This window comes from Leopardus geoffroyi, chromosome A2 (genome assembly GCF_018350155.1).
Source record: "Leopardus geoffroyi isolate Oge1 chromosome A2, O.geoffroyi_Oge1_pat1.0, whole genome shotgun sequence".
Lineage (NCBI taxonomy): Eukaryota > Metazoa > Chordata > Mammalia > Carnivora > Felidae > Leopardus > Leopardus geoffroyi.
In genome coordinates this window covers 117,836,814-117,852,046 of record NC_059331.1, presented here as the reverse complement: position 1 = coordinate 117,852,046, position 15,233 = coordinate 117,836,814, and the positions used below count along the sequence as shown (strand labels likewise).

The following is a 15,233-nucleotide window of genomic DNA, read 5'->3' as shown; positions in this document are numbered from 1 at the left end:
ACAGAGAGTATCAATGTGTGGATATGCAAACTACACACATTTTTCATCTATTTGGGTAAAATGTTCTGTAGTAAGCTGAAGACAGAGAATGAAGAGTTTAAGGGGAGATGGAGGTCTACAGGGGGTGAGAGAGACAAAGGGAGACAGGAAATCTGTGGTTAGACCAGTACATGATCATTAGTTCTTCCACCCATTTCCTCCAAAGGCATTTGAATGATTCCGATGTCTAAGGGCTGTCTCCTGGCGCATCAGTAGGCTACTGTTCTGTTGTTTCTAGCAGCCGGGTTGGATCAAGGACAGCCATTCAGGAGGGCCCCCTGAGGGTTTTAATTTGAAGTGCTCAAGACTAGCTCTCCAGTATTGCTTGGAACTTTTTGCCACAGTTGGCTTCACTGCCTAAAATTCCACGAGAGGAAATTACCCTTTGGAGCAATATGCATCCGGTGTTAGAATGCCAAAGCCCGCAAAAATGTATTGCAGTGAAATCTCCCAGCTGCTTATACCTTGTCTCCCACTAGGAGGTGAGGCCCAGGGCCAGAGGAGTGGAAAAGCAGAGGGTAGTTTCGGCCACAGGCCACTTGCTGAAAGGCCATGTCAGAACGGGCCCATCATGGGCTGTATCAGAGCATGAGAGCCTGAATGGAGGCAGGGCTCTGAAGAAAAGGCCACCAAGAGACAGAGGTGTGCTCTGTACTTCTATTTTTTGTTACTATTAAAATTTATTTGTTTTTGAGAGAGGGAGAGGAGAGAGAGGCAGAGAAAGAGGGAGAGACAGAATCCCAAGCAGGCTCTGCACTGTTAGCACAGAACCCCACTCACGGCTTCAACCCATGGACCATGAGATCATGACCTGAGCCGAAATCAAAAGTCAGATGCTGACTGAGCCACCCAGGCACCCCTGCTCTGTACTTTGAATAGGGTTGAGCCCCACTAGCTCTGAGAAGATACACTGGATTGAAGAGTTTAGGGCATGGATCATCTCAGTGAGGTGACCTAGAAGTTGCTTAGTTTTTGAATGAGTTAAGTAAGTAAAATAAATAAACCGAGAATCTAATAAGATATCAAAAAATGAAGAAATTTGAAATACAACATCCCAAGATTTTCCTGATATGACACACACTGTTATTTTACAAAAGAACATTTCTTGCCCTTTCCTCTTGCCTTTGATAATTTTAAGAACAAGAGCCTACAGTCTTTGAATAAGTGACATTGCTTCCCAAGAAAGGACATTTACAAATTGATAATCACACGCACACACATTTTACACACACGTTACATTCTTGCCCTTATTTTTCTGGGTCCACGAAAGCTTTGTTACGAACTGACATTTGGAAACAACTGGCATACAGAACAGAGTTATCACTTACGGTTTCTGAACCCATCCCATGACATAATGTATAAATGCATCAGAATTTTGCATATGAAATATATATCGTATGTACTACTTAAGGACTATCTCCTTGGAGTTTCCTTAGTGAAATCACTATCGCTTCTTACTATGGTAACACTGCAGTGTGTGTTATTTTAAGTCATAAAAAACCAACACGCATAAGACTGCTTTTCCCAATACGGGGCTACATGCCGAGGAGTAGCAGAAATGAAGCTGAGAAGGTCAGGAGGGGCAGGACCAGATCAGGCCTTATGTTGCAAAGTGTGGAGCTTGGGCAGTCTTCTGTAATCATCGAGGTAGCTCAAAGAGGCCTTAGGACAGTGGGCATTTCAGGGACTCGTGAGCCAGGCTAACTGGGTTTGAGTCCTAGGTCTGCTGCTTAGTACTGTGTAATCTTGGACAAGTTACTTAACCTCTCTGTGCCTCTGTTTCCTCAGCTATGAAGTGAGAATGATAGAAACAAGTCTTGGTGTATGAGTCTTTCATGGGGATTAAATGAGACAATGTGTAAAGTGCTTAGAAGGGTGCCTGCCCCCTTTTACCAATGTTGTCTTATTGGAAGGAATTTAAGGACCGAATATCATGACATACCAAGACTAGTCCCTTGGCGAGCCATTTCATGTTTCTGAGGTTCAGTTTCTCTCTCTACAAAATGACGAGATTAAATCAGATGCTCTAAGGCCTCCTTGCTCTGATAATCTCTGGCTGGAGTTGCAATGCAGGGACAGGCTTGCATTTGAACTTTCAGATGGGCCTTGGTCCCTTGCCCTGCCCATTTGAAGGCAGAAGACCTATAGCCCAGATGGAGCCAAAGCTCTTTAAGCAAAAGAGCTCACCTGACTGTCAAGTGTAATTCGAAGAACTCTCACGAGAAGCCATCTTCCAATTCTCAGGGAGACAAAGCAAAGGCTGTCGGATAGCTTGTGAATTTACACAAACCAGGTCGCAGCCTGCCCCTCTTTTTGAGCACCTCCAACCAAATGAATTCCCAGTGTCAGCAGAAGTTTACATATGTTATGCAAAAGCACATCACCAACACAAAGGAGAGACATAAATAATGCAGATTGAGCATCCATCCATCTTGGCCATGGCCAGATGACATGGGGGTGGGGGCCACAATTAGCTGGTGGAGCTCTGACAATGGTCGCAGAGGCAGTGCATTTGTGAGGTAGAAATGGAGTGCCCCATAAAGGGGAAAGATAGGGAGGAACCGGGCAGGCTGTGGAACAAGGTAGGGAGAGAGAAGCAGAGACACAGAGAGCAAGACAGAGAGAAAGTGCACGCATGGAAGGGCCAGCACTGGCTTTGCTTGGAGCAAGGACAGAAAATGGGAGTGCCACCCTTTGAATCCTTGCCATGGCGTTTTGATCAAGCTGTTGATTCTGTTTGAGCTTCAATTACAAAGGACTGTGAATTATACATGGAAAATTGTCTGGGCCGGTCCCTTAGCAGATGGGAAAACCGTGGTGGCAAATGAAATTAGCAGGCTGCCTTGTGGAACGAGCTCTGTGCCTTTCCTCCTTGGTACTTTCAGAATCTGCATGGGGTATAGACGCCAGGACCGTCACTGGGGTTTTTTGGGTTTTTTTTCCTCATGAACAAAACAACTATAAAAAACAAACAAACAAAAAAACCTCTACAAACATAAAACAAAAAACTTTTCTCCTTTGAAGATTTAAGAGACAAATTCTCTTTCCAAGAGATGGCCAACTGGTTTTAATTCTTGGAGGCTTGGGTTGGAGTAAATGTGAGATGAGGCTGGGAGGTTTCTCCTTCCTTCACTCACGGCCCACTCTGGGCACCGTGAACCACGTTATCGCCTCTAGAGAGTTTGGCACTGGGCACAGACAGAACAGCGGAACAGAGCAGAAAATCTGCTGTCCTGGGAGTGAAGCCTGCTCCCTTTCTCCAGGAGGCAGGCTGGCCAAAACTATGGTTTCTGTTGAAATAGCAGCTAACCACCGTTCCTTGGAGGGTTCCAAGTGAGGGATAGAGCTCAGGGAGCTCCAAGCAGCCAGCACAGCAAAAACCCAGAGAGAACAGCACTCGCCAAGCAGCAAGCGGGAGGAAGGCAGATGGGGAGCTTTCAGAAATCACCCTCCTTTGATTAGCAGGCTTCTGGGGAGCCGGCTAGGATTTCCATAAAGTCTGGGCTTTTTGGAAGCTAGTTCACTAGGTTTGTATCCTAGGGGGAGTCATAACCCAGCACACAGATACTCCAAATCATAGTAATCATTAAAACAACTATAATAATAATGATAATAAGACTAGTTACAAGCGTAATAAAAGCTAGTACTTATTTAATGCTTACTGTGTGCCCACCACTGTGTTAAGCACTTTACATGCATTTTCTCACTTAATCCTCAAGTAAGACTTTGAGGTCGATACTATTATTACTGTCATTTTAGAGGTGATGAAATGGTGGTGCAGGGAAAAGAAATGTCTTACAAAGGTCATGGTGGTAGATTGATTGCCAAAGTGATTACCGTTCTTCCCTCTTTCCAGGATCCACACTCTGCAATGTGACTTTGCAGCTTTTGACTGGTTTCATGGCTTGCTTCTGGCCGAGAGAATGATTCTTTGCTGATAGCGTCCCGGTTCTGAGCCCAGACCCCACCACACTTCCACTCTTTCTCCTGGAAGTCGGGCACACAGTCGGCACACAGCAGCCCAGCCCAGCCCAGCCCAGCCTGCTGGAGGATGAGGGGCCACGTGAAACAGAGATGAGCTGCCCCAGCAGAGACCATCCCATACCAGCCAGCCTCCTGAAGATGCTTGAAAGGGTCCAGATGAGCTGAGCCTGGCCCAGATTAGCAGAACCACCAAGCTGATCTGCTGATCAGCGAGCAAAAATAAATGGTACTTGTTTTAATCCACCAAGTTTGGGGGGTGATTGTCACATAGTAATTAGCAATGAAAACAATGACTAAGTAATGCTAGCATTCCAAACCAAGTTTCTTTACTCCAAAATCCTTTGTCTTTTAACGTCTGATTTCTAGTGACACACTCCCATGTTCCACATTTTACTCACTAACATCATCTTCTCCAATTCCACTTTTCTCTTTCCCGTAGGTTCTAGTAGCAGACATTCCTGATTGCTGGCAACGGATTTGGGAATCTCAGTTGAAAAAGCCAGCAATGGTGGCTGCAATTCCTCCATTGGCCATTGGCCAGGAGTGAATGCGTGACCCATTTCTGATGGTGAGGTAGAAGGCTGAGCCACCTGGAGGGCTGTGGGGAAAGATTTCCTTTTTCTGGAGGACAGAAACACCAGAACATACAACCTTTTTCTGATTTTTCTTGCTGCCCACCATCTTGCAACAATGGAGGAGGCCTACTTGAGGCTGAAGGTAACTGAGGACGGCAGAGAACAGACACCAAGGTCACCCGGATAGCTCAGACACCGAGACAGAGCCATGCTTGGGATCCATAGTGTGTTTCCTTTGAATTTTCCCATTTGTTTCAGCGAGTTTGATTTTTTTTTTTTTTCTTTTTACTGGTAGCCAAAAGCATCCTAATGGGTAGAGTTCCAATCATCAGATAAAAGGATCCAGCCATCTGGTTGTTGAATCCTTTATTCCTACAAAAACCAAAGTAAAAGTTCAGAGGACACTGAAGCCGATTCCCAGGAGGCAGACCTCAATTTGTGGGAGCCCTGTATTTCTGACCCATATCTGCTCCTTTTGGCTGACTTTAGCAGTAAGCAGCGGCCTTGGGACTCAAAGCAGGATGACTGCAGGATGCGGGTAAAGCAGGAAGACTTTGGGAAGTTCTGGGGAGCATGGCTCAATGTGCGGGCCAGAGATCTGAGTACACAACAGATGTTCCACGCATGTGTGCTCTTGGGGGCGTTCTCCCTTCCACTGGTCCCAACTTTTCTTCCCCATCCCTGGACTCCAGGAAGCACATGGTATGTGCCTTTATTCAGAGATGACCGTCAAAACATTGAGCAACTGCTATGCTCAGATGCAGACCAAACAAAACAGAGGGCCACTGCAGTGCTGGGGCAGGGGTTTGGAGGCCCCTGTTTGGGGATCATGGGGAAGTTGGGGCCACTGGGTGGGAAGCAGGTCCTTGAGGTGGGGTCAGGACAGAAAAGACAGAAGATGGATTCTGTGGGGCAAGTGGGTGGGCAGTGAGGACAGCATGTGTTTACCTGCCTGGAGTTAGTTGCTGAAATTTTAACAACTTGTTTGGCCATACTGAGAGGCATACTAGACAATTCTATTCTAATACATATTCTTTTCTATGTGCCTGTGTTTGCTCTGCTAGCTTGTGGACCCCAGAGGCCAGAGGCACTGTGATACCCACTGATTTGCATATCCCCAGCACACAGGCCATCTCAACACAGTTGGGTGAATTGAACAGAGTCAACAATATAAATCCCCAAGACCCATTCTCTTCATCTAGTCCAGATTCTGAATAAAGAAGAATCTGACTGGTCACAGCCATTTTCCTCTGAAACAATTATTTCTTTGGAGCAGAGTTATGGGGAGTTAAGGTGACCTCTGACGGTCCGACCTCCTTCGCCCTGAGATAGCTCAAGATCAAACTGTCTCACCGAGGAGAGCAGATGGCAGAGGGAGCTGGGGGGAGAGGGCAGCCCCCTGTGTCTTGCAGGCTGTGGAGCACGCTGTGCCTCCGTCATCATTAGTGATTCAATAGTTCTCATTTGACTGAGAAAGAGTGCGAAACCCTGCTGCATACAACCTTGTCCTGGGAACTCCTCGAAAAAGCCAGGAATCCCAGGACGTGGACACTGTCTGGTTCTTGAGGGCACTGCTGTGTCCTATTCACCTTTCTTTTCCCCAACACCAATCCTGGCAGGGGCTCCAGGGCCAGCTGCTAGGAGCCTGAGTGAGGGAATGAATGAATGAGTGAATGAATGAATGGGGGCACCCTCCTTTACAAGTAGTTTTGAAATGAAGACATGAAATGAACTTTGGAGTCATAGTAATTTGGGTTCCCATCCAGGTTTTGCCACTTAAAGGCTATTGAATTCGGGCAAACTCCTTAGTTTAGATAAATTTCTGTTTCTTGCGTACAAATAGATATAATAAAACCAACACCAACAGCTCACAACTCCTGTAAAGTGCCCAGTATAACACCCAACAGTGCCTAATGAATTGTAGCTACTCCCCTTCTATCATCATTTTCATTTTTTTCTTCCTTTCACTTTCCTTGTTTTAATATTATTATTATTATCATTATTACTATTATTCTTAAACTCACTACCCAGAGATACTCTTTGAATGTAATAGAACTGCCTGGTTTGAGGTTTGTTTCCACCCCCCTCCCCCGCCACCTAAATAATATCTGGATAAATCAGCATAAAATTGTCTCTCTAAACAGTCTTTGCTGTCCATTTATGGCCATTTCACTTGCATCCACTAAGGGGGAAGAGCTATTGGAAACAAGCCTAAGAAATCACGTAATGTCTAAATAGAGCGAGTACCTACTTCCGGCGATCTGCCTCCTAATTTTCACCGGGCACTTATGGTGTGCCAGGCACAGTGCAGAGCTCCTTACTGTTCTTATCTCTCTCCTAATCCCTATCACAACCAGGGAAGTGGGTATCAAGGTAATCTTCAATTTACAGATGAGGAAAGCGAGGCTCAGAGAGGTTGAATGAGGAGGTCAAGGGGATGAGCGCGACAGAGCCAGCATCATGAGCATGCTGGTTGGCCCCCACCTGCCATTCCTTCCTCCCCTTGGGTTTTCAGCCATCAGCCACACCCCTAACTCCAATGAATGACTCTAATTGGTTTAAGCCAATTCTGGAAGTCTTAGCCTTTTCGGACAGTGATTGGCTCAAATAAACCAGAATGTAGCCAATCAGTGCAGGGCATTCTCCTTGCCACTCATATTTAAGTGACTGACTTTTCTTTCACTGGTTGTGAGAGACCAGTTCTCCCTCTCCTTCCCTTGCTGGCCCCTCATGAGGAAGCCCAATTACAATCCGCAGCCAGTCTTGCATCCTTGAGGGAACTTAGGGAATCAGTCTGAGGATGAAGCTGAAACAGTAGAGCGGAGAGAAGAGCCAGTGATGTCCTTGAGCCCCTGGACCAGTCAACTCAGAAGCCTGCTCTGCCTCTAGACCAATATAAGCCACTAAATTTCCTTTGCTGTTAAACTAGTTTGACTTAGTTTTTCTGTTACTTTCTGCTCAGAAGCAGTCTAAATGATATGGCAAGAATCAAACCCAGGTCTGACCCATCACCAGTGTATACTACTATCTGTGTTACCCTCTTTTCTGTTTCTCTAGCTCATCATCTCGGAACTCATATCTTTATCGGAAGTCTGGTAGTATCGCTGTGTCTCAGCCAGTCTACAGCATTTCTGGGGCAGTTAGTTTTCCTACTGGAAGGCTAAAGCCCTGGGAGGTAGCCTCTGAGCATGTAAGGTCACTCTTTCAAATGGGTGGCTGGAGGCCACAGAGCAAAGCTGATGGCTATTTATGGATACAAGGTAATGAAAACCTCTTCTTGGGGTGACTCCAGCCAAGGCAGGCTTTAGAGAAGAGCAGACTTCAGTGGGGACTAGAAAAGCAAACAGACAGCTGCAATGCCTGCTTATGAGGCCTTGACGTATTGAACATGTAGAAATGTTAGCCTCCCCTAACTACAATCTAATTTGTACAAGTGCTTAGAAAGAATACTGAATTTATCAGAGCTTGAAGTGCAAAATATTAAAAAATAAATCACTGCTGGTAAAATCATAGAGCTATCAGGAGATCCATTTGAAAAGACAGTTAGCAAAGCCAATTTGAGGCACATTCATCAAGCCTTGAAATCATGGAGGCCCCATCACATGGCTTTCCTTCTAGCCAGCCCAAGAGGATCCTAGAATTTAAGGCTAAGAACAGCTGAATCCTGACAGAAATCAGATGATTGGAAATTTTAATAAAAATGTTTGAAGTGGTAAAAGAAAATGCCAGCCCAAGTAGCTGAGATAGAAGGATGATGTTTTGCTTTCCCCTTTCCTGGGCTAGGGTGCACCCATGATGGCAACTGCTCTTGGTCTCCACCTGCAGATTTAGTCATGCCCAAGCTTCTATGCCCAGGTATTAAGTCAATTTCCCAGACCTGAGATCAGGTGACTCTGTGACAGTTAAGAGTTGCCTGCACTGAGTCTCAAATCTTGGCTGCCTGAAATTGAGGGGCCCATATTGATTTCATTGGGAAGCATCCAACCTTCCTGTTACATGGTTTGACCCTTGCAGAGGTTGGGCATCCTAAATTCTGACTGGTCAGTTTCTTTTTCCAGGCCTCCAGCCTCAAAAAAGCACAATCTCTGTGGCCACTGGGCTGACCCACTCCGTGGATGTGTGGTGTCACACCCAGGGCCCATCTGTACAGCCTTGTCTGTTTCCTCTGGGCCTTCCCAGGCAGAGGGCATCAGGCCAAGACATGGCCTTGTCCTCCTCCTACCTGCCCGAAACTATTTTGGGGATGACCCTGAGGCAGTATATAGCATGACGGTTTAGAGAGTGGTGCTTCTCAAACTGTGTATGGTGAACAACCTGTGTTTTTATTTCCAGTCTGTTACAGAATAAAATGTGGGCTCCCTGTATATATCTAGCATGTATCTTATACCACATGTGACTCACAATGCAAGTCTGACAGCCCTGAGCTCAGCTATTCAGTGAGATATGCCCACTGATCATGCACTTGGATGTCACGGCAATGTCAAATTATAGAAGATTCCCACTGCTTCCTCTCAGTTTCTGTACTTTTCTTGTCACAGACTGGTAATGAACAGTTCTCATCTGCAGTTGGCACTTTGAGTAACATTTATTTACAACAACCTTTCTTAAAATGTGGTCCTTGGACCAGCAACATCAGCATGACCCGGGAACTTGCTACAAATGGAAATTCTCAGGCTCCCTCCTGGACCTCAGGAATCAGAAACTGGGGACGGAACCCACAAATCTGGACTTTTACCAGCCCTCTGGTTGGTTGTGAGGATGTCTACACAGCTGGACAGGAAAAAAGAGCTAACAACAACAGGTACGTTCGGAGATTTCTTCTATTAGATCTGTAAGTATCATTCGAAGAAAATGATTAGGTCTGTCTCAGTGACTACCGGACTCAGTTTTTTTTAAGCTTTGAAATCTCTTGGTTCTTAAGTTAATAAGCAGTGCATTCCACAGAAATATATTCTCATCTTAACATTGGATTTCCAATGTTAATCTTTAATAGATTTAAGAATGAGTGATGTCTTCCATTTTACAGCTTCTCCTCACCCCCTCTCCTATCTTTTGCATCAGTTCTAGAAACTCTTCAATAGCACACACACAGAAATGCTGAGAAGGAAGGAGCATAAGGGAGGGGCGACAAGACTCCCTGAGTGCAAGGATCGTGGAGCCCCTGTCCATGTGTCCCCAGTACCTGGTTTGTTGTAGAGGCTCAGTCGATCTTAATGGAATGGATAAATCGATGAATGGACAAACGGAAAAACAAAATTTGATAGGCTAGAACTTTGTGAAAGGATGTTCTGATTAACTGACTTTCTGATTAATTGGCAAATCTTTCACTTCCCTGAAAAAGTACATTTTGTTTTTCAACTAGTTTGAGTGAAGTTTTATTCATTGCAACCCAAAGGTCACTGCCTAAAAGACAGCTCCGTTCAAGTGTAATATATTCAAATTACATCTCTTCTAAGGGACGTGTTGCCCAGGTGTCTCGGGTCAACATAAAATAAAGAATTTCATTTTGGGGAATTTTATTATTGAAAATGAATTTTATTGAAAACCACAGTCCGAGAAAAGCAGATAAAAGGATTATAGCCCATGAAACATGGTAAACATATGCTACTATTTTGGGTGAAATATAATTATTTTCACTATTAATACTTAAATTAAGCACACCCACATTTGGCATTGCCATGAGCATAATTGGTAAAAATTGTTCTGACAAGAAGCTCAGAATTGTTCAGGCAGGACTTATCAAACAGAAAGAGAAAAATTAAGCAAAGGAAAATCATATCGTGTAAAAACAAATGAGAGAAAAGTGCAAAACATCCAACAATTAGTTGGTGTACACAGGGCCAAGCCGTGGGGATGATGCGTTCACAGATATTGACTGATTCTCTGTCTGAAACTTCACTGGCACAACGCGAAGACACCCGGTCAGTTTGAACTGTTCAATCCTAAACTGACTGAATTGACCAGTCATTCGGAATGCCTCGAGAATCTGTCTATAATGTTGTCTGTTTTGCATACGGTGCCTCTCCTGCTTTAAGAGCATCTTCACACCAGAGACTCCCCGACTTAACGGACAATAAATGCTTGGTGGCAAAACACAAAGGTAAGGAGACCTACAAGCACCAACAAGAAAGTTCCGGTATCTGGAGCTCTTTTGTGATCCTCGTCATCCCATCCTGGAGAAATCGAGGATCTTTTCCAAAACAAAAACGTTGAAGGGTGATCTGAGTTCAAATCTTAACTTGCCCTTTTTAGACTTACTGTTGCCCTCTGTGAGATGGGAATAATAATAATAAGCCTTTTTATTTCTGCTTTGTTTTGTTTTCTGAAGGCTTACATAAGCTAGTGCACGTGGAACACTTATTGTCCTGCCTGGCTATTCGTATTAGTTACTCCTCATCAAGCATTAAGCATAGAGTCTTGAGTTTGCCCCACGATAGCTCCCTGGGATTAGCTATTTGAGTTAACACCCAAAGTCAGAGATGAGATGACTCATGGCAAACTCTTCACTCCAGGGCTGAGTCTGCATCACACTTCATGAGCTGGTTGTGAAGGACATGATGCTTTTCCCACCCAAAAACATATCATCTCTGGAAATATTCCAGGTGATGACCATGAAGCAATAGTAGCAAAAACAGTATTGGGCTCTGCAAAGAGCAACAAACTAAAGAGAATTCCAAACTCATGCCTGCCAAGTTTTCCCTTATTTGGAAGTAGCCCATGTGAAATTCTAGAACTCTCCACAGGTCACTCACAGTCTGTCCATTAGCTTTCCTGTTTGCTGTCTTCTTGTCTACTTACATCAACTCCTCTTAATATTTAAGAACTTTTCAGGAAATTCAGTTTTAGAAAGACAGCAAAGGAGCTTTGAATTGGCAAAAGCTTCACATTTCAGAGGTGATACTAATCTAAAGAAACACACTATTATCTTAGTAATTTCCAATTGTTCCTGGAAGCATTTTACTGCAGAGACCACTGCCAGCTATTAAGTAGAGGAGACTCGTTTTGGTTGCCAGAATTAGCTGAAATTAAGATCCTTTGACATCTTCTTACAGAAAAAAGTCAGTTTCAGTACAAACAATTCGGAATTTAATAGATTGTGACAGGTTATAAAATCCTATGCATTTGAAAGAAAAGCTTTGCTGGTGGAATAATGTGTTTCTAATTTACACATAATAGGCCCATGAAGCTATGACTAGAAGGACATTAAAGTAATGAGGAAATTCCAGTTATAGACACTTTCTGTAGAGATCTTAAAGATTATGATTAGGGCAGTCATTTTCCCAAGTGCCGTGTAGAGCTCAAGCCAAAATGAAGGTGGCCAGGACAAAGAAAGAAGACTGGAAAGGCAATGAGCCTCAGTGTCGAGGGTAGGGAAAGCATTTGGGGGATAGATGCTCAACCCAGAGGTGGAGGATTGTGTTAAACTTAATAAAGGCTTCGTGTACCGAATACCGACAAAGGCCTAGCGCTGGATGCTTGTTGGTGAATGAGGAGGAATCAACAACGACGTGAGCCATAAGAAGGGCCAAGAGATTTTTGTGGATAAAACTCTTTACAATAGAAAAGAATTCTACTTTCCTGTGATTCTTTGTCCCGAGAGTCATCCAGTCCACCCCACGGATGACTAACATGACATAAAATGGATCCCTTAAATACCTTCCTTATTTTAAGTCTCAATGCTACTATATAATTTAAAATGCATACTAAATGGCAAAGAAAATTTGGAGTGTGTCATTTGATATGAGTTTGGGTAGCCGTTCTCCTATGATAAATTGATACAGTGATAGGGGAAGTAGCTTGTGCAAAACAGCAGAGAACATGCTCGCAATGAAAGGCACATGCTTTATTTTAATGCCCATTAGTATTTTTCTGCCCTCTTTTGAGATCAGTTTCTCAGGTATAAGATGATGTAAACTAGAAGAAACTTACTTACTGTCTGACTAGAAAGTGATTAGACTCTTACTCTGTGATTGCTTCTACTATTATTTAGAGTCTGGGTACTGCATCTGGGATATCATCCTAGGTAATCAATAAATACTGACCACTCGGGTGTTAGGAGATCTGGCAATTTTGCTCGACCTTAAACATTTTATCCAGTAAGAGTTTCATGGCTCTCTCCTTTTACCTCTCTACCTTTCAAAAATATAGTTTTGAGCATTCTCTATATTCCAGTTATGTTCTAGGCACCTGAGAATGAGATCCCCGTGTTTGGAGAACTTCCATTCTGGGAGGGCGGGTGGGAGGTGGAAGATAGTCAACTCAGAGAATAAGATACTTCTTTGTGCCTCTTTTTACTCACGTGTCATATACTCTAGTGCTGTCTGGTCTGATGGTGTCTTGTCCCTTAGAAGGACCTTTCTTAGCCTTGGTCTTGCCTGAGTATGAAAAAGAGAGAGATTGCAAAGGAAGTTGGTGGATGTCACTCTCCCCTAGAACCCTGCCATCAGGGCAGTCTGAGAAGGCGATGGGTTTATAGTTTAAACAACACCATGTAACCACAGAAGAACAGAAAAGGTCCAAATAAAACAAACTAGTGCTTATGCTAGCAGTTTGGCTTCCCCAAAACCCATCTCCCCCCTTTTTGTTTGTTAACGTTTATTTATTTTTGAGACAGAGTGAGACAGAGCACAAGGGGGCGTTGGGGCAGAGAGAGAGGGGGAGACACAGCATCTGAAGCAGGCTCCAGGCTCTGAGCTGACAGCCCTGAGCCCTACGCGGGGCTTGAACCCACACACTGTGAAATCATGATCTGAGCTAAGTTGGACTTTTAACTGACTGAGCCACCCAGGCAACCCAAGCCCGTCTCTTTCTGACCCATTAAAGAGGCATAACATTTAGTTACAAGACACTAATTTCTTCTTCATCCTCCACAATGAGGATTGTCTTTGTGACACTACATAGCTAGGCAGTCAGGGAAGTTCACCTAGAGAAGTTCACCTAGAGAAAAGACACCCAACAACATTGTTCAGCATCAAATAGATAATATTTTTAACCTTGCAGCTGGTTTGTTGTCTTGGGTGTTCTGGAATCCATTCCTCTATAACTCTGATTTTCTTCAAGAGATGATATAACAGAAATTTTTCTCATTCCTATGTGGTTATTGTTTCTCAACCATTAATAAAATTTCCAGAAATAAGGTCAAGAGACCCATTTATTTAGAATGTACTATGTTTTTTCATTGTACACAAGTTTTTACCACAACAACTTGAGAATTATCTCATTATAGGAAGACTAGAACCTGGGGTTTTGCTGTCCTCAACATCCTGAGGACTTGAAAACTTCAACTCCACTCAACGTGAAACCATATTCTTCTGAAAGAATTTTGAACATAAACTGGCATTTTCGGGTAATGAGGGGCTGGAGGTATTTCAATGATTTTTAACATGAAGAAACAACACTGGTTTGTGATTGAAAGAAATATAAGCTATTGTCACTGCTTGGGCTTCCAGAAAACCAAACCCCCGTAAACTAAAATTTGGCCTCCAGACTGGTCTGTGATCTCTTACAGAGTAGGCCCTTGCACCAGATAATCATATTCATTTCTTTGAAGAACCTTTCACGTGGAATCTTAGATTTGGAAAGAATCTTAATGATGATGTAGTCTTAACTTCACCTGTCCCAAATCTAATATTTATGTTTCTTGAAGGACTAAATGTAGCTACAAATAAATCACTGTTTGTGATACATGAAAAAGGCATAGCACAGGTATATGCAATGAGATTCATACAGAGAATCCATGGAGGAACAAAAAGATGCAAAAAGCAAACTTTCAAGTGGCCAGCTGCATATCAGTACCCCATAGTGTGGGAGGTACATACCCAAACTGGCTATTTATGGCTTCACCATGACAATTAGAAGAATGAACACACCTTCTTTTTAACAAGAAGTTCCCAGCCCAGCACGTTGATGTTACTTGCCTCCATTTTTCTTTAATCTGTATTTCTTTAAAAAATTTTTTTCTTAATGTTTATTTACTTTTGAGAAAGAGAGAGAGAGAGAGAGAGAGAGACAGCAAGCAAGCAAGGGGTAGAGAGAGGGAAACACAGAATCTGAATCAGGCTCCAGGCTCTGAGCTGTCAGCACAGAGCCTGATGCAGGGCTCAAACTCATTAACTGTGAGATCATGACCTGAGCTGAAGTCGGACGCTTAACCGACTGAGCCACCCAGGGGCCCCATTTAACATATATATCTTAAAGGCATCTATACAGTTCATTGTTTCTGAAATCAATACTTTGGAGCCGTTATTTTGGAAGTATTTCCTTTTGTTTGCTTAGCATTTAATCAAACCTATAAGATACTTAGAAGCAATCAAAGGGAAATCTATAAAATGGCTTCCAGTCTGGTAAGGAATACAAGAAATTTTTTTTGCCAATAGTTTCCAAAAGTTGTAAAAATGTACATATCCTTTGACCCTGCGAATCTACTTCTAGGAATTTATCCTAACACTGCAGATTATAATAATAAAAAATGAGAAGTAATCCAAATGCCCAATACTAGGTATTAAAGGAATTAACACTAGCTTGCTCTAACAAATAACCCCAAATCTCAGTGGCTTCACGCAATCAAGGTTATTTTTTGCTCATGATACAGTTGATGGCCTTCCGTGTAGTGATTTAGGTATCCTGATTCTTTCT

The 15,233-nt window shown here is 43.4% G+C and overlaps 1 long non-coding RNA gene across 1 annotated transcript in view; it reads left to right on the top strand.

Moving 5' to 3' along the window:
• The window catches only part of LOC123606576, a 32,585-nt gene extending 25,363 nt beyond the window's left edge, over positions 1-7,222 (top strand). The window contains exon 2 of the long non-coding RNA XR_006716348.1: positions 3,896-7,222. This is a non-coding gene — a long non-coding RNA (uncharacterized LOC123606576). The remainder of the gene's footprint in view (positions 1-3,895) is intronic.
• The last annotated feature ends 8,011 nt before the right edge of the window (positions 7,223-15,233 follow it).